At 49.5% G+C, this 22,558-nt stretch overlaps 1 protein-coding gene and 1 long non-coding RNA gene across 2 annotated transcripts in view; one reads left to right on the top strand and one right to left on the bottom strand.

Annotated features, from left to right (window-relative positions):
* Window positions 1-22,558, top strand: part of LOC137453274 (potassium voltage-gated channel subfamily KQT member 1-like) — a 374,577-nt gene that overhangs the window by 272,257 nt on the left and 79,762 nt on the right. The gene's annotated exons all lie outside the window — the stretch shown is intronic.
* LOC137453298 (uncharacterized) lies at window positions 10,682-12,761 on the bottom strand. The gene is made up of 3 exons (XR_010990316.1): window positions 12,579-12,761; window positions 11,889-12,021; window positions 10,682-10,763 (listed from the first exon to the last, which is right to left on the bottom strand). It is a non-coding gene; the product is annotated as an uncharacterized lncRNA (long non-coding RNA).

Here is a 22,558-nt window from a genome sequence, read left to right as displayed (position 1 = left end):
TAGGTGTTTTTTACAGCACTATTAGCTTCCAGCTTCCTGTGTCATCAGCTACAGCATGGGAAAGATGCTGGCTTCCAGTGCTGTAAATTACAGCCTAGAAAACCCTTGTGTTTACTGACAAAGTAAGGCTGCCTGCCAAGAGGGAAAACACTGAACGTCTTAAAGTACATCTTTATGTCATGAGAAGGGGAAAATGAGAATGGAACACAAATGCTTTTGCTTTGTCATGTCATGTCAGGCTCTGGGAGATCTTTGGACTGTTTACAGGTGTAAGAATGGAGGCTGGCAACTTAAAGAGTAGGATGTCTGCCTGCCTGGAGACAAGCTGGGTTTTCTTCCACTGCAGCATGAAGGTACTTCTTGATTGAAGGACTAGCAGCAAGTGCTGTAAACCAGGACATTCTCCCCTCAGACTGCTTATGGTGGGTTTCAATTACTCCCCAACTAATTTGGAGAAAAAGACCCCCAAAATAAAATTGCCAGGCTAGCTCAGAAGGTTTTTGGGAGCAAATGAAGCTCTATTTACAAGCAAGCTACAATCTAGAAATATGAAATGCAATGAGTATGTACAAAATATGCAATAGATGTACAATGTAACGTACATGGTCTAGTCATGAGGTCTGTGGTGACAGGTTGGACTCCATCTTTGAGGTCTCTTCCAACCTTGGTGATATTGTGATATACAATTTATAAACAACACAGAAACTCCTCAGCCCCCTGGATGGCTCCAGGGGACCTACTGACCTTCCTCCCCCACTCCCCCCATCCTTCCCATTACCTCACACAGCAGTCAAAACAGAGATACCCCTGGCAAGGCCACTGAAGAAAGAGAGAAGTTGCAAGTAGAAGTGACAGAAGGAGAAAAAGAACTGTTGGTGCCCCTGCTCTATATTCCCATTAGCAAGCCAATGAATTATATAGACCTTGTCATTAGTTTTCCTTTTGTACCCAATGGTAATTTATTTTACTTTCAGGCTTTGCAGTCAGGGAGTAGGCTGAAGTTCCCCCTTCAAACTGTAATACTGCTGGAAATCTGAGCAGAGCAGCTCAGGCTCCGGTGAGAGCATTCTGCCCTCGAAAAGCAGGGCGGGGGTTTTGTGTGAGCCCTGCTCTCCCACAAACCAACCCATTTCACACCGAGCAAGGGAATGTTTGCTGGGCTTTCCTAACCGAGCAGGAGGAGGCATTTGTGCAGCTGGGAGGATTACTTCCATACACCAGCATTCCCTGCTGGCTGCGAAGGAAACAGCAGCTGCAAAGGGCAAACGATGGAGCTGCCAGGAAACAGGCAGCTGGAAATCCTATCTGCAAGGCAGGTATGGGGAATGGTTGAATGCAAAACCGATCTCACTGCATATGAGGGAAGTTAATTATTCTCTTGCTGGCCTGACGTGTTTGGCCATGCCAGATTCAAGATGTGCTGAAGGCCCAGCAGCAGATATTTGGAAGCAGGGCTTGAGTGTCCAAAGCTCCTCCCAAGTGGTTTAAGCTGGGATTTCATAGAATTGTTAGGGTTGGAAGGGACCTTAAGGATCATCCAGTTCCAACCCTCCTGCCATGGGCAGGGACACCTCACACTAGATCAGGTTGCTCACAGCCACATCCAGCCTGGCCTTTGTACCACTTGTCAAACTCACAGCTAGGTTTGGGCTTTGCTCTTTCCTCAGCAGTCTTCCAGGTTTTCAGCTACAATTATAGATTTAAGCATATTCCTTTTTAGAGCTCCTGATTTCCCTCCTCTATCAGGGTTACATTGAATGCAGCTGGAAGTGTTTAAAAAGAGACTGGATGAGGCACTTAGTGCCATGGTTTAGTTGATATTATGGTGTTGGGTGATAGGCTGGACTTAGAATCATAGAATCAACAAGGTTGGAAAATACCTCAAAGATCAAGTCCAATCTGTCACCCAAGACCTCATGACTACTAGACCATGGCACCAAGTCCAATCCCCTCTTGAACACCTGGGTGATCTGGAAGGTCTTTCCCAACCTGGTTAATTCTGTGATTGTGACTTCTAGCTGATGTTGTTAGTATCAGAGAGTGAACTCCTTGGCTGGGCTAGGAAGGTGATCCTCCCTCTCTACTCTGCTCTGGTGAGGCCCCACACGGAATACTCTGCCCAGTTCTGGAGCTCCTGTTACAGGAAGGATTGGGAGGTGATGGAACATGTCCAGAGAAGGGCCACAAGGATGATCAGAGGGCTGGAGCTCCTCTCCTATGGAGACAGACTGAGAGAGTTGGGGCTGTTCAGTCTGGAGAAGAGAAGGTTCCAAGGAGACCTTATTGTGGTCTTCCAATATCTGAAGGGAGCTGCAAGAAAGCTGGGGAGGGACTTTTGAGGGTGTCAGGGAATGATAGGACTGGGGGGAATGGAGCAAAACTAGAAATGGGTAAATTCAGATTAGATGTTAGGAGGAAATTCTTCCCCATGAGGGTGATGAGAGACTGGCACAGGTTGCCCAGGGAGGTGGTGGAAGCCTCATGCCTGGAGGCTTTGAAGGCCAGGCTGTATGTGGCTGTGAGCAACCTGATGTAGTGTGAGGTGTCCCTGCCCATGGCAGGGGGGTTGGAACTGGATGATTCTTGAGGTCCCTTCCAACCCTAACAATTCTGTGATTCTTTGACTTGTGTCCTTTCTTTTGAGCAAGCTGGGGAAGAACCATCAAATGCATCCAGTCTCTTCCCACAGGTAATTAGTGCCAGAACAGGAGGGAATGGCCTCAAGCTGCACCAGGAGAGGTTTAGGCTGGGCATTAGGACAAATGTTGTCCCTGCAAGAGTGCTCAGGCATTGGAAGAGGCTGCCCAGGGAGGTAGACAGTATCACAGTATAACTAAGGTTGGAAGAAACCTTGAGGATCCAACCTATCACCACAGACCTCATGACTAGACCATGGCACCAAGTGCCACGTCCAATCCCCTCTTGAACACCTCCAGGGATGGTGACTCCACCACCTCCCTGGGCAGCACATTCCAATGATGAATGACTCTCTCAGTGAAGAACTTCCTCCTCACCTCGAGTCTAAACTTCCCCTGGCGCAGCTTGAGACTGTGTCCCCTTGTTCCTGGTGCTGGTTGCCTGGGAGGTGGTAGAGTCACCATCCCTGCAGGTGTTTGAAGGTTAGTGCTCAGCCCTGTAGTTTAGTGGTGACCTTAGTGCTTGGACCTGATGGTCTGAAGGGGCTTTTCTAACCTGAGTGATTCTATGGTGGATTCTATAAGCCAGAATATATTCTCTTATTTACTGTGCTAGACCTTGGCTGGTGTTGAGCATGTAAAGAGGAGAAACGTGCAGGAAACAGAAACTTGAGTGTCTAATGCATGACCCCAAGCTGATCATCTGCCTGGTCCCATCTGTTTTAACCCTTGAACACCTTACCTGAATCAGCCTTGCAGCATGCAGTCTGTCCAGCACAGTGCACCCACATGCTTAGCACTTGGCCTTCAGAGTGAAGAGAGTGTCCTGTCCTTTGAAAGTGACACTGTCTGAGGTCTTCTGTACACGCACAGTACATGTAACACTTTGTCCATTCCCTGAGCCCTTGGCAGGAGTCTTGCACCTTCATTCCACTCTGACTGGGTGTTCTGTGAAACACATTAAAGCCTTTTGAAGAGTCTTTCTTTAATATCATTTTTTTTAATATCCATGTGAAAGAGCCTAGAAACTTTTGGATGAACTATAAAATAACAGGAACCTGGATATTGTATTTGGGTTACCCCAGGCAGCTGCTCACTGTTACAGAAACTTTATGCACACACACCCCCCCTTCCCCTCTTCCCCCCTGCCCAAGAAGGCCTGCGAGGGCTGGAGGCACAGAAGTATTTCTTTTTGATTTTACTGCAGATGATGTCCTCCAGGTGCACAAGTCTGAAGGTCAGCAGCAAACCCAAACCGTGCTGCCAGTCCTTGGGTATGCTTCATAGGAGGCTTCCAAGTGTTGTCATGGCATTTGGGAAGCAACAAAGGCTGAGGCTGTTTTCAGTTTGCTCAGCGCTGTATGTTCATCTTTCTAGCTGCTGAGTAAACTTGCTCTGAAGACTCTGCTGCTTTACTGCTGTAGCTGTGGCATCATTATTGCACACCCAGGTCAGGGTACTCACAGCAGCCTTTGTCTGGAAGGTGCTAGAGCTGCACACAGAACTTCATGTGTACACCTGTGTGCTGTCTGCTGTTAGAGCACAGGGGCAGGATCCCCTCTCTCCCTCTCTGGCCACGCGGCTTTGGATGCAGCCCAGGCTGCCATTGTCCTTCTGTGCTGCAAGCTCACATAGCTGGCTCCTGTCCAGCTTCTCACCCACCAGCACCCTCAAGTCCTTTTCTGCAGGGCTGCTCTCAATCTCCTCATCCCCCAGCCTGGACTGATACCTAGGATTCCTCCAACACTGCATTTTGCCTACTGAACCTCACGAGGTTCTCCTCAGCCCAGCTCTCCAGCCTTTCCAGGTCACAGAATCATCAAGGTTGGAAGAGACCTCAAAGATCATCAAGTCCAACCTGTTACCACAGACCCCATGACTACTAAACCATGGCACCAAGTGCCACGTCCAATCCCCTCTGGAACACCTCCAGGGATGGTGACTCCACCACCTCCCTGGGCAGCACGTTCCAATGGCAAACAACTCTCTCAGTGAAGAACTTTCTCTTCACATGCAGCCTAAACTTCCCTCATCCAGTCTCTTCTTAAACACTTCCATGGATGGTGACCCCACCCCTTCCCTGGGCAGCACATTCCAATGGCCAATCTCTCTTTCTGTGAAGAATTTCTTCCTAACGGCCAGCCTGAACCTCCCCTGGCGCAGCTTGAGACTGTGTCCTCTTGTTCTGGTGCTGGTTGCTAGAGAGAAGAGACCAACTCCCTCCTGGCTACAACCATCCTTCAGGCAGTTGTAGAGAGGTTCCTCTGGATGGCACCATCCCATCCTTCAGTCTTATGAACCAAACCACTCTTGGTGTCATCAGCAAACTTGCAGAGGGTGTCTCAATCTCACTTGGTTTCACTGATGAAGAGTTTGAACAGCATTGGTCCCATCTCCCTCATCTGGACACTGAGCTGTTGACCACTACCCTTTGGATGCAGTCATCCATCCATCAGTTTGGGCTGTCTACAGGCCAGAGCAACTTTGCCCTGGACAAAAGTGGAGAAATACTTGATTTTTTTAAAGTTTGGGTTTAGTTTACCCAAACCAGTTTGCCACCAGAACTGTTCATAGATTCACAGAATGGTTTGGGTTGGAAGGGACCTTCAAGGGACCTTCAAGGGACCTTCAAGGGACTTCAATTGAGTGCACCCTCAGCAAGTTTGCTGATGACACCAAGCTGTGTGGTGCAGCAGACACGCTGGAGGGAAGGGAGGCCATCCAGAGGGACCTTGACAGGCTGGAGAGGTGGGCACAAGCCAACCTCATGAAGTTCAATAAGAGCAAGTGCAGGGTCCTGCATCTGGGTCGAGGCAATCCCAGGCACAAATACAGGCTGGGCAGTGACTGGCTGGAGGGTAGCCCTGAGGAGAGAGACTTGGGGGTGCTGGTGGACAAAAAGCTCAACATGAGCTCTCAATGTGCACTTGCAGCCCGCAAAGCCAATCAGATCCTGGGCTGCATCAGGAGAAGTGTGGCTAGCAGGTCGAGGGAGGTGATCCTCCCCCTCTACTCAGCCCTGGTGAGACCCCACCTGGAGTACTGTGTCCAGTTCTGGAGCCCCTATTACAAGAGGGATGTGGAGGTGCTGGAACATGTCCAGAGAAGGGCCACGAGGATGATCAGAGGGCTGGAGCACCTCTCCTATGAGGACAGACTGAAGGAGTTGGGGCTGTACAGTCTGCAGAAGAGAAGGCTCCGAGGAGACCTAATTGTCGCCTTCCAGTATCTGAAGGGGGCCTACAGGAAGGCTGGGGAAGGACTTCTCAGGATATCAGGTAGTGATAGGACTAGGGGGAATGGAATGAAGCTGGAGGTGGGGAGATTCAGGCTGGATGTGAGGAGGAGGTTCTTCACCATGAGAGTGGTGAAACCCTGGAATGCGCTGTCCAGGGAGGTGGTCGAGGCCCCGTCCCTGGGGGTGTTTAAGAGCAGGCTGGATGAGGCTCTGTCCAGCCTGATCTAGTGTGGGGTGTCCCTGCCCATGGCAGGGGGGTTGGAACTAGATGATCCTTGTGGTCCCTTCCAACCCTGAATGAAACTATGAAACTATGATAAACTATAAGATCATCTAGTTCCAACCCCCTGCCCATGGGTAGGGACACCTTCCACTAGATCAGGTTGCTCAAGGCCTCATCTGACCTGGTCTTGAATATCTCCAGAGAGGGCACATCCACAGCCTCCCTGGGAAGCCTATTGCAGAGTCTCACCACCCTCATTGGAAAGAATTTCTTCTTTATCTAAAGTCTAAATCTGTTCTCCTCAAGCCATTGCCCCTCTTCACATCACTACAAGCTGTTGTATAAAGTCCCTTCCCAGCTTTCTTGTAGGCCACTTCAGGTACTGGAAGGCTGCTCTAAGGTCTCTCTGGAGACTTCTCTTCTCCAGGCTGAACAGCCCCAACTCTCAGCCTGCCCCATAGGGGAGGTTCTCCAGCCCTCTGCTCAGCTTCATGGCCCTGCTCTGGGCTCACTTTTATTCAGGCCTGTGGAGATAAATGCTGTTATCTACAAAGCTGGAAAAGCTGAAGCTCAATCAAACAGCTCAGCAGTCAGAGCATCCCTTTGCTGCAGGGAAGGCGTGGGGCTGATCCTTGTGTGATCCTCAATTGAGAAGTGCAACAAAGCTGGGAAGGGGTCTGGAGTACAGCTCTATAAGGAGAGGCTGAGGGAGCTGGGGGTATTTAGCCTGGAGAAGAGGAGGCTCAGGGGAGACCTTATTGCTGTCTACAACTATCTGAAGGGAGGTTGTAGCCAGGTGTGGGTTGGCCATTTCTCCCAGGCAACCAGCACCAGAACAAGAGGACACAGTCTCAAGCTGTGCCAGGGGAAGTTTAGGCTCAAGGTGAGGAGAAAGTTCTTCACAGAAAGTAATTTGCTGCCCAGGGAGGTGGTGGAATCACTGTTCCTGGAGGTGTTCAAAAAAGATTGGATGTGGCACTTGGAGCCATGGTTCAGTTGTCAGGAGGTGTTAGGTATTAGGTAATAGGTTGGGCTTGATGATCTCTGAGGTCTTTTCCAACCTGATTGATTCTGTGATGCTATGATTCTGTAAGGCTCATCACAGGCAGCATCTCCCTCTGCAGATGGCAGCTGTCAAAGAGAAGGAGGAGTTTGTGACATTGGTGTCAGTGACAATGATACACAAATGGATATGGTTTAAGACAGCTGCTGTGTCAGTTTCTCAGCTCTTGACCTTCCTGGGGCTTTTGTTTGACTCTTTGTTTGTTTATTTCCCAAGTTTAGGGTAAGATGAACCTCCCTCCTGTCCCTATATTTTCAAGCTCAGTTGCAGAACTATGTTCTTCTTATGGCACACATGCTCATTTAGACTAAAAATAGGAAGCACCCTTATGCCCAGGTCAGAGCTACCCAGTTTGATTTCTCAGGGACCCTCAGAGAGCAGCACAGCATTCTGCCTTCCCTGTCCATGCGAACAGTCAAACCAGCTGCAAAGAGCAGCCTCAGTAACAGCTGTTTGGGAGCCCTTCTCTCAGTGCCCAGCAGTCTTTGCCTTGCAGGATCATAGAATCATGGAACTGTTAGGGTTGGAAGGGACCTCAAGGATCATGTAGTTCCAACCCCAGTGCAGGCAGGGACACCTCACACTACAGCGGGTTGTTCACAGCCACATACAACCTGGCCTTCAAAGCCTCCAGGCATGAGGCTTCCACCACCTCCCTGGGCAACCTGTGCCAGTCTCTCACCACCCTCATGGGGAACAACTTCCTAACATCCAATCTGAATCTATCCATTTCTAGATTTGTTCCATCCCCCCCAGTCCTATCACTCCCTGACACCCTAAAATGTCCCTCCCCAGCTTTCTTGCAGCCCCCTTCAGATACTGGAAGACCACAAGAAGGTCTCCTTGGAACCTTCTCTTCTCCAGACTGAACAGCCCCAACTCCCTCAGTCTGTCTCCATAGCAGAGGTGTTCCAGCCCTCTGATCATCCTCATGATCCTTCTCTGGACACGTTCCAGCAGCTCCTGATCCTTCCTGTAACAGGGGCTCCAGAGCTGGGCAGAGTATTCTGTGTGGGGTCTCGCCAGGGCGGAGTAGAGAGGGAGAATCACCTCCCTTGACCTGCTGGCCACACTTCTCTTGATGCAGCCCAGGCTCTGGTTGGCTTCAGCAAGGAGAAGAATTTGTGGCAATGAATGAGCTGCTGAAACACCAAACCCAGTTCCTGGGTGCTGTGAATGTGACCTCTTTCACCCCACAGGGGACATGTCAGAACACCAAAACACACAGCACTGAGTCATCTAATCTGTCTCCATACTATGGTGTAGTCGATCTGTTGGAAGGGGTGGTAGGGATGGATGATTATGGAGCCTTGGGATTTCTTTTTGGCCTTGGTGTTGGTTATGGTTTCTCTGAGGGCAGTATTGGTGGGGTTTGTTTATTCTGTAGCTTTGGCAGTGGATCCTTTTCCAGAGATTAGGGGCATCCTTGAGTATCCTTCCTTCCTTCCCAATTCCTGCCTTCTTTCCTGCTTTCAGAATCACAGTATCACCAAGGTTGGAAGAGACCTCAAAGATCATCAAGTCCAACCTGTCACCACAGACCCCATGACTAGACCAATGGTGAACGACTCTCTCAGTGAAGAACTTTCTCCTCACCTCCAGCCTAAACTTCCCCTGGTGCAGCTTGAGACTGTGTCCTCTTGTTCTGGTGCTGGTTGCCTGGGAGAAATGACCAACCCTCGCCTGGCTACAACCACCCTTCAGGTAGTTGTAGACAGCAATAAGGTCTCCCCTGAGCCTCCTCTTCTCCAGGCCTGCCTTCCTCCCTTCCTGCCTGCCTCCTTTCCTTCCTGATTTCCTGCCTTCCTGTGAGAGAGGTGCAGAGTTCCTATAGGTTGTAATGCTGAACCTAAACTGCATCTTCTGAGCACCTTCCCTACCTTAGGTTAGTCCCTCCTGAAGACAGAAGGGAGAGCTTGGTTTCCTCAGGTTCCTTCTTGGGGAAGGTTTTCAGCCCAGTCAGTTTTGCCAAGGCACCCAACAGGGCTGTTGCATGTTTCTTTTTTAACCCATGCTAAGGAATTTGAGGGCAGGCAAATGAACAAATGCACAGCCTGGCACCATCCCCTGTCCTCTGAGTGAGCCATGTGCCATGGGAGCATTCAAGGGAGAAGCACTCTGTTGGTTTTGGATCCTTGGTGCTTAGATAGATGCCTTGTGGGCTGTGTGGGCCGGAAGAGAAGGCAGTGACCTGAATAGCCAGGCATGAATCTCAGTTCAAACATTTACACAGCTGAGATCAGGAATCTTTCCTGTGCATGGAGAAAACAGCTGAAGCTGTGAAATGCCTTCCAAAGGCTGCCTGCAAGAGCAGCATGAGGGGAAGCTGCTCTGCAGATTACATTTGGAAGCAGCAGAGAGATGTTTCTATTCCCATCACTGCCTGGTGCTAGGCTTTGGTATTTCTTCCTCCGTTTTGTTGAAGTTGCCACTAACCAAAGCAGAGCAAAAGATCCTGATAAAATACTCTGGGTAAGAGCCTGAGGTTTAAACTTCTTACAGGGGGAGAATTGCTCTCTAAGTAACAACTTGTCCCTCCTCTCTTGCCAGAAGAGTCCATGTTTGTGCATGGATCCCCTGCATGCCTGTCTCCACAGACAGGCACCTGAGTGAAGAGGAGCATCACTGGTGACACCACACAGGGGGGTGGCTGGCACCCCCTCAGGCTGTGCAAGGAGAGCTGGGCAGGGTGCAGAGCAGGGCAAAGGGGAGCCTCAGGAAGTTCAACAAGGACAAGTGCAGAGCCCTGCATCTGGGGAGGAACAACACCGGGCACCAGTATAGACTGGGGGTCATCCTGCTGGAAAGCAGCTCCTTGGAGAAAGAGCTTGGAGCCCCAGGGTAATTTACTGCTCTCCTGGTTGTGCACTGCAGACAGTGCACTGTGTTGCATTATTGCAGATGGCAGGAGTTTCTGCTCCAAGTATAAAGAGGTGCTGCTCTACAGATCTTCTTACACTAACAGGAGAAAGAAAACACAACAAACAAACAAAACCAAGCAACAAACAAACCAAAACATTAGGGGGGAAAAAAAGGAAAAGAAAAAGGAAAAAATTCTGCAGAGGCTTCTACCTGTGACAAACAGAGACACAAGGGGAAAAAAAGGAAATGGTAAGGCCACATCTGGAATATTGTGTCCAGCTCTGGGCCCCACAGCTCAAGAGGGACCTCAGGGAACTGCTTGAGAGAGTCCAGCACAGAGCCACAAAGCTGCTAGAGGACAGGCTGAGGGAGCTGGGGCTCTTGAGCTTGGAGCAGAGGAGCCTGAGGGGTGCCCTCATTCCTGCTGATAAAGATGTGCAGGGCAGTGTGGGGAGGATGGAGCCAGGCTCTGCTCAGGGATGTCCAAGAACAGGACAGGGGCAATGGGGGCAAGCTTCCCTTCTGTGCCACAGGAAGAGAAGGGAAAACTTTTTTCCTGTGAGGGTGCCAGAGCCCTGGAGCAGGCTGCCCAGAGAGGTTGTGGAGTCTCCTGCTCTGGAGACATTGCAAACCCACCTGGATGTGTTCCTGTGTGACCTGCCCTGGGTGCTGCTGCCCTGGCAGGGGGGTTGGACTGGATGATCTCTGGAGGTCCTTTCCCACCCCTAATATTCTGTGACTCTGTGATAAGGAAAAAAAAGAAAATACCTCTCAGACAACAGTCATGTTGCTTCATCAACTACTGAAAGTCTTTGAGATTCACTTTACCAGCTGACCTTTACTCTTTCCTAGGAACTTGAATAAGAAAAAATACCTAGAAATAGCCTCTCTGTGTCATTTCTATTAGTCAAGATTTAACTGTGAGTTCATCAGGCCTTATAGTCTATTTAGTCATAGAATCATAGAAGGGTTTGGGTTGGAAGAGGTCATGCAGTCCAGCCCCCCTGCAGTCAGCAGGGACATCTTCCACTGGAGCAGGTTGCTCAGAGCCTTGTCCTGCCTCTCCAGGCATGGGGCCTCAACCACCTCTCTGGGCAAACTGTGGTAGTGTTCCAACACCCTCATGGTGCAGAACTTGTTCCTCACATCCAATCTAAATCTGCTCTGCTCTCATTTCAAACCATTGTCCCTGGTCCTGTCCCTGCAGGCCTTTGCAAACAGTCCCTCTGCAGCCTTCTTGTAGCCCTCTTCAGGTACTGGAGGCCTACTGGAGAGGGACTGTCATGTTGATGTAGCCTGGACTGAATGTAACTAATAGGTCTTCCCAAAGAGGTAGCATCACCTAGGCACTGGCCAGAAGACTGCCTGGCAGAAGCACAGCAGCAGTGCTTGAGGGCACTGGATGAGGCACTTGGTGCCATGGTTTACTTGATCATATGGTGTTGGGTGATAGGTTGGACCTGATGATCTCAAAGGTCTTTCCCAGCCTGGTTAATTCTGTATTCTGTATTCATTGGATGTGGCCATTCCCAGCCTCTGTTTGGCACATTTCCCTTTACCTGGAGAGTTCCTACTGAGGCAGAAATGGTTATGAGCAGTGAGTCAGCTCTGCTGCTGCTGTGGCTGCAGCATCAAAGGAGCAGAAGAGCTGGAGGAAGCTCACATGCTGCTGTGACACAACCCAAGGCAAAGGCTCCTCAGCTTCATCTGATGACCCACTAAAAACACTCTGGTGGTGTAACAACCCCAGCAGATCACTGGTGTACACAAAGCTAAAAATACTGGTGCTGTTCCCTTCCACAGGATACCACCAACGTCACTGGGAGCCCACTTAAAGATACTGGGAAGTCTGTGGGAGTTACTCACATCCTGCATGAGTCCATGTCTCCTTGAAATCCTTCTGGACTGCTCCTTGTTGGTATTTACCAGCCTGTAACATTCAACTTGTGGATGCTTTCTCATTCTCTTTTAACTCCTGCTTTGCCTTCAAGGAAACCACCTGAGAATGATTCAAGCTTTAGTTACAATAAAATCACAAGTTTGGGAGCCCATGGAGATAAAGCCCTGGGAGTGATGATCTTTGTCACCTCTCCCTTCTAGATGGAGGCAGTGCTGCTGTGGAGCATGGGGTCAAGACTGGGTTCCACAGAATCACAGACTGTTAGGGGTGGAATGGACCTCCAGAGATCATCCAGTCCAACCCCCCTGCCAGAGCAGCAGCACCCAGGGCAGGTCACACAGGAACACATCCAGGTGGGTTTGCAATGTCTCCAGAGAAGGAGACTCCACAACCTCTCTGGGCAGCCTGCTCCAGGGCTCTGGCACCCTCACAGGGAAAAAGTTTTCCCTTCTGCTCCTGTGGCACCTCCTCTGCTCCAGCTTGCCCCCAGTGCCCCTTGTCCTGTCCTGGGACATCCCTGAGCAGAGCCTGGCTCTGTCCTCCCCACACCACCCTGCACATCTTTATCACCATTAACTCATTTATAAACATTTTCATGGATTTGTTTTTTTCTTTTCCTGAAGAGCTCTCAAGAGCTTGGTCCTGAGTCAGCTGACCTCAAAAGGAGTTTGGGGTTCAGCAGGCATAGTTTTGTCTTCTCTTTAAGAATTCCTCAGTGCTGTGGCTGCCTGCATGCAGAACATTGCCTCATTTGCTTCTGCGTGTGCATGCCCTCTTGTCCGCTGCTTTGCTTTCTGCAGGCCGGGAAGGCAAACTAGTTTCTGTGTCCTCAATTCTGAAAGCTTGCAGTATATCAGGAGCTGGAAAATTAAATCACAGTAGATATTATCCCCATTTGGCATGCCAAAAAAGCACAGCAACCGTCCAAGGAAGGTGACAGCACGATATGGAAAGTCCCATGTCCTGGGTAACAGAATCAGAATCACAGAATCAGCCAGGCTGGAAGAGATCTCCAACAGCGTCAAGTCCAGCTGATCACCCAACCCTAACTAATCAACTAGACCATGGCACTAAGTGCCTCATCCAGTCTCTTCTTAAACACTTCCAGGGATGTTGACCCCACCACCTCCCTGGGCAGCACATTGCAATGGCCAATCTCTCTTTCTGGGAAGAATTTCTTCCTAAGCATCCAGCCTAAACCTCCCCTGGAGCAGCTTGAGACTGTGTCCTCTTCTGTCACTGCTTGCCTGGGAGAAGAGACCAACCCCCACCTGGCTACAACCTGCTTTCAGGAAGCTGTAGAGAGCCATAAGCTCTCCCCTGAGCCTCCTCTTCTCTCAGCTAAACACCCCCAGCTCCCTCAGCCTCTCCTCACAGGGCTGTGCTCCAGACCCTTCCCCAGTTTTGTTGCCCTTCCATTGCTCCTGATCAGATATCAATAACTGCTCCATACTAAGGAAGCACTTCTGTACAGAGGTTACTCTGTTGGCTTCAGCAGAGTCACTTATGGTCATCACCAAGACACAAAAGCCCACAGCTGGGACTCAGTGGAACAATAAGAAGCCATCCAGGTTCTGGTGCATCATCTTTATGAAGAGAAAATGTCCCCTTAAGACTCATTTGCACGGCCTGAGTGCCCTGCAGTTTCATACTTCTTTGGTGCTCTCCATTCCTAGGCAGGCTGCTGGGACACAGTTGCACAGCCTGCAAGTTCACAGAATCACAGAATGTTAGGGGCTGGAAGGGACCTTGAGAGATCATCCAGTTCAACCTCCCTGCCAAAGCAGGATCACCTATGAAGATCACACAGAACTCATCCAGGCAGGTCTTGAATATCTCCAGAAAGAGACTCCACAACCCCCTGGGCAGCCTGTTCCAGTGTTCTGTTACCCTCACAGGGAAATAATCCTTCCTCCTGTTTCCATGGAACTTCCTATGCCTTAGCTTCCACCATTGCCCCTTGTGCTGCCATTGGGCATCACTGCCTGGCTCCATCCTCTTGGCACTCACCCTGCACATATTTATAAACATTAAAGAGGTCACCCCTCAGTCTGCTCTCCAAGCTACAGAGCCCCAGCTCCCTCAGTCTCTTCTAAGGAAGATGTTCCACTCCCATAATTACTTTCATGGTTCTGCACTGGACTCTCTCCAGCAGTTCCCTGAGGTCCTCCTTGAACTGAGAGGCCCAGAACTGGACACAATATTCCAGATGTGGCCTCACCAGGGCAGAGTAGAGAGGGAGGAGAGCCTCTCTCAGCCTGCTTGTCACACTCCTCCTAATCCACTCTGGAATGGCCTTTGGCTTCCTGGCCAGAAGAGCACATTGCTGGCTCATGGTCAACCTTCCATCCACCAGGACCCTCAGGGCCTTTCATCCTTCACTACTCTCCAACAGGTCAGTCCCAACCTATACTGGTCCATGGGATTGCTCTTTCCCAAGTGCAAGACTCTACACTTTGTTGAACTTCGTTAAATTTCTCCCTGCCCAGCTCTCAGCCTGTCCAAGTCTCTCTGAATGGCAGCACAACCCTCTGGTGTGTCAGCCACTCCTCTCAGTTTGGTGTCATCAGCAAACTTGCTGACAGTGCACTCAGTGCCCTCATCCATATCATTGATGAATATATTGAACAGTACTGGTCCCAGTACCGACCCCTGCGGGACTCCACTAGACACAGGCCTCCAACTAGGCTCCATCCCATTGACCACAACTCTTGGGTGATATTGTCCTTCCCATCAACACTGGCTCAGCTTCTGCCCTCAGGCAGCTGTTGCTGAAGCAAGCAAGGTTACAAGGCTGGCCCAAAGGAGCTGGCATCTCTTTGATTAGGCTGTCCAGAGAGCAGCAGTGCTCTTTAGAGGCCAGTGCTTTTGTTATACCTCATCAGTGTGTCTGCTGACTTCATCTGCATGTTGCAAAACCATGCCAGTGGAATCTGCCTCAGAATGGTTTGCATATTGCCAGGACTTCCTGTTTGGAATAAGGCTTAGTAGGTAATAAACCTCCTGCTCAGTGATTCCTATTGGTCTGAAATGATGAACAGAGAGTGAAAAAACAAAGGTTGGATAATGCTGATAAAATTCTGGGCAGCAGTGAAGGAAGCTTTGTTTCCAGGGTTCTACTCTGTTTGTTTTAAGGGAAAACTAAAACAAATGATTGCAAAAAAAAAAAGAAAAAATTGAAAAAAAAATGAAGAAGGCATCTGAGAAGCAGCCTGGCCCTCTGGATGGGACTGCCAGTGACATAAGTGCCCAAGGATCAGGTCTGCTGCTACTCCCCAACTCACAACCTGGCTGTGTCCTTCAGCGGAGCAGCCATATGCTCAGGTACAACATCCAGTTAAAGCTGGGCACTACAGAGGAAGCATTAGGTGCCATCACAGTCCCTGACAATGGGCAAACTCACTGGGACATGGCTAGCATGAGGAGATCTGGAGGTGCTGGAACATGTCCAGAGAAGGGCCACGAGGATGCCTCACACTACACTAGGTTGCTCACAGCCACATCCAGCCTGGCCTTCAAAGACTCCAGGGAGGAGGCTTCCACCACCTCCCTGAGCAACCTGTGCCAGTCTCTCGCCACCCTCATGGGGAAGAAATTCTTCCTAGCATCTAATCTGAATCCACCCATTTCTAGTTTTGTTCCATTCCCCCCAGTCCTATCACTCCCTGACACCCTCAAAAGTCCCTCCCCTGCTTTCTTGTAGCCCCCTTCAGATGCTGGAAGGCCACAATAAGTTCTTCTCAGAGCCTTCTCTTCCCCAGACTGAACAGCCCCAACTCCCTCAGTCTGTCCTCATAGGAGAGGTGCTTCAGCCCTCTGATCATCCTCATGGCCCTTCTCTGGACATGTTCCAGCACCTCCAGATCCTTATTGTGTTAGGAACTCCAGAACTGGCCACACTACTACAGGTGAGATCTCACCAGAGTGGAGTACAGGGGGAGAATCACCTCCCTTGACCTGCTGGCTATGCTTCTCTTGATGCAGCCTGGGTTATGGTTGGCTTTCAGGACTGCAAGTGCACACTGGTGGCTCCTGTTGAGCTGCTCATACACCAGCACCCTCAAGTCCTTTTCTGCTGTCAAGCCAGTCCCTGCCCAGCCTGTGCCTGGGATTGCCCCAACCCAGATGCAGGACCTTGCATTTGGGCTTGTTGAACAAATGCCCTATTCCCCTGCCAGCCCTCCAAAGACCTCTGTCTCTGAAGGTCCTTCTGAGGTTTACATGCTGACATGAGCACCTGGCTCCTTCTCCTCCCTCCTGCAATCTCTCCACTTCCCCAAGTGCTTGCCCTCTACAGAAGAATTCCAGGCAAATGGCTCTAACCAGCAATTGCCTCTTTCATCTTCATGAGCCTTGTACAAGCCAAAGGGAGGCACCCAAACCTATTCCTAGGCAGAAGCACTAGTGCCAGTGACATTATAGGGCCTGCTCCAAGTCCCACACAGGTCACAGGGAGCCTCCAAACTGACTTCAGTGGGAGTGAAGCCTCAGCAGCTGGCAACCTTGTGCCCACTGCCAGTGTATGCCCTAAAAACCAGTGTGGGAGACAGACTGGGTCTGAAGGAGGGGCCCTCAGTGCTGCCATGTTGAAAATAACAACTACAATGCCTTGCAAATCTGTTTGTTATTCCTGGTGTAAAAATAGATCTCTGCAGCCAATGGGATCAACCCCTCCATTATTTCTTGGCTGCTTGCTTTGTTGTTGTTGTTATTGTTTTTAAATAGTTTCCCTGCTCTGTTGTTACAGATGAACTCTGGTAAATATTTATCCTTACACTTGCCATAAACATCTTCCTTTCCTGGTGTGGCACTGCACAGCTCCAGATGTGCAGAACTGAAGCTTTGCAGAAACAAATGGGGCCCCAAGTGCAGCCACACCACAGACAGAGGGCAAAAGCCTTGTTGAATCTTTAAGAATTTGCTGCCTGTGCCTTTGCTGAATGCAGCCCTCTCAGAGCTTAGGGATGTTTGACTTGGCCACGGCTGAAAAGAGTCAGGATGAAGAATTACAGACAGGAAAAGGGCAAAAATCTTGCCTCTCAAATAGCCTGAGTGCATTTTTACAGAGGAGACTCCAGAGGAGGCCACTAAAATGATCCAAGGGCTGGAGTACCTCTGCTGTGAGGGCAGGCTGAGGGAGCTGGGCTTGTTCAGCCTGCAGAAGAGAAGGCTCCATGGAGACCTTAGAGCTGCCTTCCAATCACTGAAGGGATCCTCCAGAAAGGCTGCAGAGGGACTTTACCTGAAGGTGTCTAGAGACAGGACAAGGGGGAATGGTTGGAAGCTGAGGGAGAGCAGGGCTAGACTGGATCTGAGGAAGTTCTTCAGCATGAGGGTGGTGAGACTCTGGAATAGGTTGCCTGGAAGTATTCAAAGCCAGGCTGGATAAGGTCTTGTGCAACCTGCTCTGGTGGAAGGTGTCCCTGCCCATGACAGGGTGTTAGAACTGAATGATCTTTAAGGTCTCTTCCAACCCAAACCATCCTATGAATCTGTGAAGCTATAATGGGATAAAAATAATGTTCACCTGTTGTCCAGGTGCTGCCTGTCAGTTCTGCAGATATTTTCTGCTTATCCCTTGGCTGAGGATTTTGGAGCTGATCTGACTGTATAAATAAGTTGTGTTTTATGATATCAGTGAAATCAGGATTCAGTGCAAAGAATGTGGGAGTTCTTAGAATCATTCAGGTTGGTAAAGACCCTTGGGCTCATCAGGGCCAACCATGATCCCTACTCCACCAAGGTCACCACTAAACCACATCACTAAGCACCACATCTAAAGAACCTTCAACCTCCAGGGATGGCGACTCCACCTCCCCCCTGGGTAGCATCTTCCAATGCCTGACCACTCTTGCAGGGACAACATTTGTCCTCATGCCCAGCCTAAACCTCCCCTGGTGCAGCTTGAGGCTGTTCCCTCTTGTTCTGTCACGAATTCCCTGTGAGAAGAGACCAGCCCCTACCTCTCTCTGTTGTCCTTTCAGGTAGCTGTAGAGGGCCATAAGGTCTCCCCTCAGCCTCCTCTTCCTCACACTAAACAGTTCCAGTTCCCTCAGCCACTCTTTATCAGACTCATTCTCCAGGCCCTTCCCCACCTTAGCTGCTCCTCTTTGCACCTGCTCCAGCCCCTCAATGTCTCTCTCCTATGGAGGTGCCCAAAACTGAACCCAGCACCCGGGGTGGCCTCAGCAGTGCTGAGTACAGGGGGACAATCCCTGTCCTGCTCCTGCTGGTCACCCCATTGCTGATCTAAGCCAGGATGCCACTGGCTTCCTGTGCCACCTGGGCACACTGCTGGCTGATGTTCAACCTCTTGTGGATCAGCACCCCCAGGTCCCTTTCTGCTGGACACCTTTCCAGCCACACTGTCCCAAGCCTGTAGTGCTGCACGGGGCTGTTGTGGCCCAAGTGATTGCTCTGCAAGTGTGGATTTTTCCCCAGGTACTCACCAGCTAAAACCTTTCAGAGAAGCCAGCAATTAAATGCTATGATTGTCACTGAATAACTCTGGGGTTTAGGAGGAGGCCAGTTGGTGCCCTGTCAGGCTGGGCTGGTTTCAAGTATTTTGTTTGCTGATGTTGAAAGTTGTAGTCTTTCAGATATTAGTTGGTATGGATCATCCAGAGCTTAATTTCAGCTGAGATGGAGGAAGATGGGTGGGAAGTGCAGAAAAACTGAAAAGGAAAAGAGAAGTAAACAACTTGATGAATATTTGATTGTTTTAAATGTGAGAACATTCAAATTAATCTGAGAAGATCTACAAAGGAGAGATCTGCCAGCTCCAGCCCTAGACATAATCACCTGTAAATGCACCAAAATAGTCCCAGCAGCCAAGTTTTACCTTCAGACTCTTTGCTCAGCTGAGTTCCCACCCTTCCAATATTTCTCTTTTTAAATATTATTTCCACTAAAAAGGCTAAAACCACTTTGGGCTGCACTGGTTCCACCAAGGTGATGGCGTGGTGGGTTTTGATGGTGCCTTTTCAGTATTCCTGGCACACAGCCCCAGCCTCTAGGCTGCCATTCCCTTTGATTTCAGGTGAGCTTTTTTGCCTCCTGATCAGCCCCTCGGGGGGGTTGGCTCCTCTGTTGCAACATAATCAGCTAAGGAGAATTTGAATTGATAAAAAGCAGGAATAATGGCCCAGACTGCTGGCACAGCAAATGCATTTCAGAGGGGATGTGGAAGAAAAAGTGCAGCCTCAAAACAAAAAAGAGAGAAATAAATAGAAAGGCAGTCAGAGTGGCATCCAGTCAGACTGAAACACACAAGGAGGGGTCCAGACACTGCTGTCAAATGCCAACCCAGTTCAGAGACCATTTCAAACTGCTAAAAGAAGGTAAATTCCATCTTTCTGTGGGACTGAGTCCTCCACGCAGGAAATGTATCACAAATCTAGCACACCTAGCACAAAGCTTCGAAAATAGGCTCCCTGTGCCTGGACATCTGCATCCCCGCATCAGCAGCCACCTGAAAGGGCCTGACAGTGATCACACAGTCCTAGGATGGCTCAGGTTGGAAGGGACCTCAGCACTTCTCTCCTCCAACCACCCCACCATGGGCAGGACATCTCTCAACTACACTCAGCTGCTCATCCAGCCTGGCCTTAAACACCCCCAGGCAGGAGGCAGCCACAACCTCCCTGGGCAGCCTATTCCAGAGTCTCACCACCCTGGTACTGAAGAACCCCACAAGGACACACTGCCAGCTCATGGCCATCCTTCTGAGCACCAGGACCCCCAGATCCTTTCAAGCTTCTCTTCTCCTGTAGGAAGCTCATGCAGCATCAGAGCCTGGTTCTCCCTTTTGTAATCCAAGGTTTCATGTCTGAATGCTGGACAAAAGGCATCCAGCCTCTGAGGCTGTTTTAAGGTGGCTTTTAGCTACCAAAGCTCCTGGGGTTTTCCTCAGAGCATTTCCATCCTCTGAAGAGCACAAACGATGTCACTTATCAATTGCCAAACCTATTTCATAACTTCAATAACCTCCAGGGCACTGATTAAATCTGAAATACTTTGGCCTATTTGAAAGGGAGTCTAATTGTGTTTTTAAGTCAGCCTTGGAACACATGATTCTTTATTAACCTAATAAGCCTCCATTATCCCATTCCCAAAGTCCTATTCAAGCCCTGTATTTAGTGTAAAGCACCATGCACTGCTTAATTAGAGGATATTATCTAGGATGAAAATGCTGAATCTTATTCTGCAGAGTCAGTGCTTGGAGAATTTGCTAATACACTGCCTGGACCCAGCTTGGTTCATATCTGAGCCTTGGCATGTGTCAGCAGAGCAATTACCTCCTTGCCATCACTGCCTGCTGCTTGGCAAAAGGGGACTGCTGAACAGAGGCTTGTTTCACTAAAGATAGAAAGTGACTCATTTGGATTACTCAGTCATGGCCTCTCCTGCTTCTGCATGCACAATGGGAAAGGCTGATGGTAGCAGAGTAAAGAAAAGCAGCATGTGCTGAAGTCACTGCTCTTATTCACCTTGGCTTGGAGCAAAACTGAAAAGCCAATAATTATAACATAACCAGAGCCAGAAGCAAGGCATTGAACCTTTGCACGTTTAGAAGGCAAATCTGAATTTAAAGGGAAAGGACAACTAAAGGAGGAGGACAGGCTGAGGGAGCTGGGGTTGTTCAGCCTGGAGAAGAGAAGACTCCAGGGGCATCTTAGAGCTGCCTCCCAGTACCTGAAAGGATCCTCCAGGAAGGCTGCAGAGGGAATTCTTCTGAGGGTGTCTAGAGACAGGACAAGGGAGAATGGTTTGAAGTTGAGGGAGAGCAGGGTTAGACTGGATCTGAGGATGTAGTTCTTCAGTACCAGGGTGGTGAGACCCTGGAACAGGCTTCCCAGGGAGGCTGTGGCTCCCTCCTACCTGGGGGTGTTGAAGACCAGGCTGGATGAGGCCTTGAGCAGCTGAGTGTAGTTGAGAGGTGTCCCTGCAAATGGTGGGGTGGTTGGAGGAGATAAGTCCTGAGGTCCCTTCCAGCCTGAGCTATTCTATGATTCTAAGGAGATGACAAGAAGCAAAGGATGTAGACCACTCACTTTTGTGTTAGTTCACCACAGTTTGCATTTCTCTTGTTTCTCCTGTCAGTGTCACAGAGAGGAGCAGTGCTTTTGCCCTCCTTTAAGTTAGTGCTCATGTATTTTACATTTTAAGTGCATTTATGAAATCCTCTTTTCCTAATGTGGTCTGGGAAGATGGAATAGGCTGTGTGTGCCAGCTAACCTTTAAAAAGTCCTCTAGTGACTTCATGGAATCACAGAATGCCAGGGGTTGGAAGGGACCTTGAAAGATCATCCAGTCTGTTCAAGAAGGACCCCAGGGTACTGCTTGAGAGAGTCCAGCACAGAGCCACAAAGCTGCTGAAGGCAGTGGAACATCTCCCTGTGAGGACAGGCTGAGGGAGCTGGGGCTCTTGAGCTTGGAGCAGAGCAGCCTGAGGGGTGCCCTCATTCCTGGTGATAAAGATGTGCAGGGCAGTGTGGGGAGGATAGAGCCAGGCTCTGCTCAGGGATGTCCCAGGACCAGACAAGGGACAGTAGGGGCAAGTTGGAGGTGCCACAGGAACAGAAGGGAAAATGTTACCCTGTGAGGGTGCCAGAGCCCTGGAGCAGGCTGCCCAGAGAGGTTGTGGAGTCTCCTTCTCTGGAGACATTGCAAACCCTCCTGGATGTGTTCCTGTGTGACCTGCCCTGGGTGCTGCTGCTCTGGCAGGGGACTTGGACTGGATGATCTCTGGAGGTCCCTTCCCCTGTTTCTAACATTCTGTGATTTCCAGGAAAACAATAATCAGAAAAGCTTGTGGATTTCTTCTTTCAACTGAAAAGAGACTTGTTTTAGGAAACAAAAGTTGTTGACCAGCAACCTGTCCACTCTGTTATTTTTTCTGCTAAACACAACCTCTGAGCAGTGCTTCAAGGATGTTTTAAATTGCCATTGCTTTACATTTCCTCTTAGTACTCTATGAACAGCTACTTCTCAGGGGGCAAGTGCACTGTTTCTCTGCAAATGGCAACACTGAAACATGATTTCAATAAAAAGAATGCATAAAATTCAGCCCAAGTGGATCTGTTTGAACCTTTCAGAATGAAAATCACTTCAATAATTCAGATTTATTTTTTCCCCACCAAAATATTTCCCCTCTTTTTGAGCCATCTCTAATTATAACAATAACTTGCAGGTGTTTCCTCTTAACTTGGTAATAACTGTGTCCTGGGATAATAAAACTCTTGAGCTGGGCTCATTTATCATATTTAAATTATAACTTAAAGGTGCATCCTGTTTACAAGGTAATAATTCTATGTGGGACTAAACAACTCCTCTGGAGCCAGTCCAGCCCATTGTGTTGTGTTGGAGTGGAGCTTGTGATCGAAGAGCCCTTGGATGGTTAAAGCTACAGGTAGTAAAAGTTGACTCTGCCCTCCTCACAAAACATGCAAAGCAAAGCAAACCAAAACTAAAAGCTGGTGTTGTGCTTACAGTAGGAAGTGAAATTTGATTAACTAAACAAGCTCCAAAATGAGGGATCATAGAGTCACAGAATCCTAGAATGGCTCAGGCTGGAAGGGACCTCAGAGCTCAACTCTTCCAACCTCCCCACCACACCCAGGGACACCTCTCAACT

This window comes from Melanerpes formicivorus, unplaced genomic scaffold, assembly GCF_026170545.1.
Source record: "Melanerpes formicivorus ecotype bairdi unplaced genomic scaffold, bMelFor1.0.p_v2 SCAF_64, whole genome shotgun sequence".
Lineage (NCBI taxonomy): Eukaryota > Metazoa > Chordata > Aves > Piciformes > Picidae > Melanerpes > Melanerpes formicivorus.
Note: the sequence above shows the minus strand (reverse complement) of the source record. Positions and strands in the feature narration are given on the sequence as shown.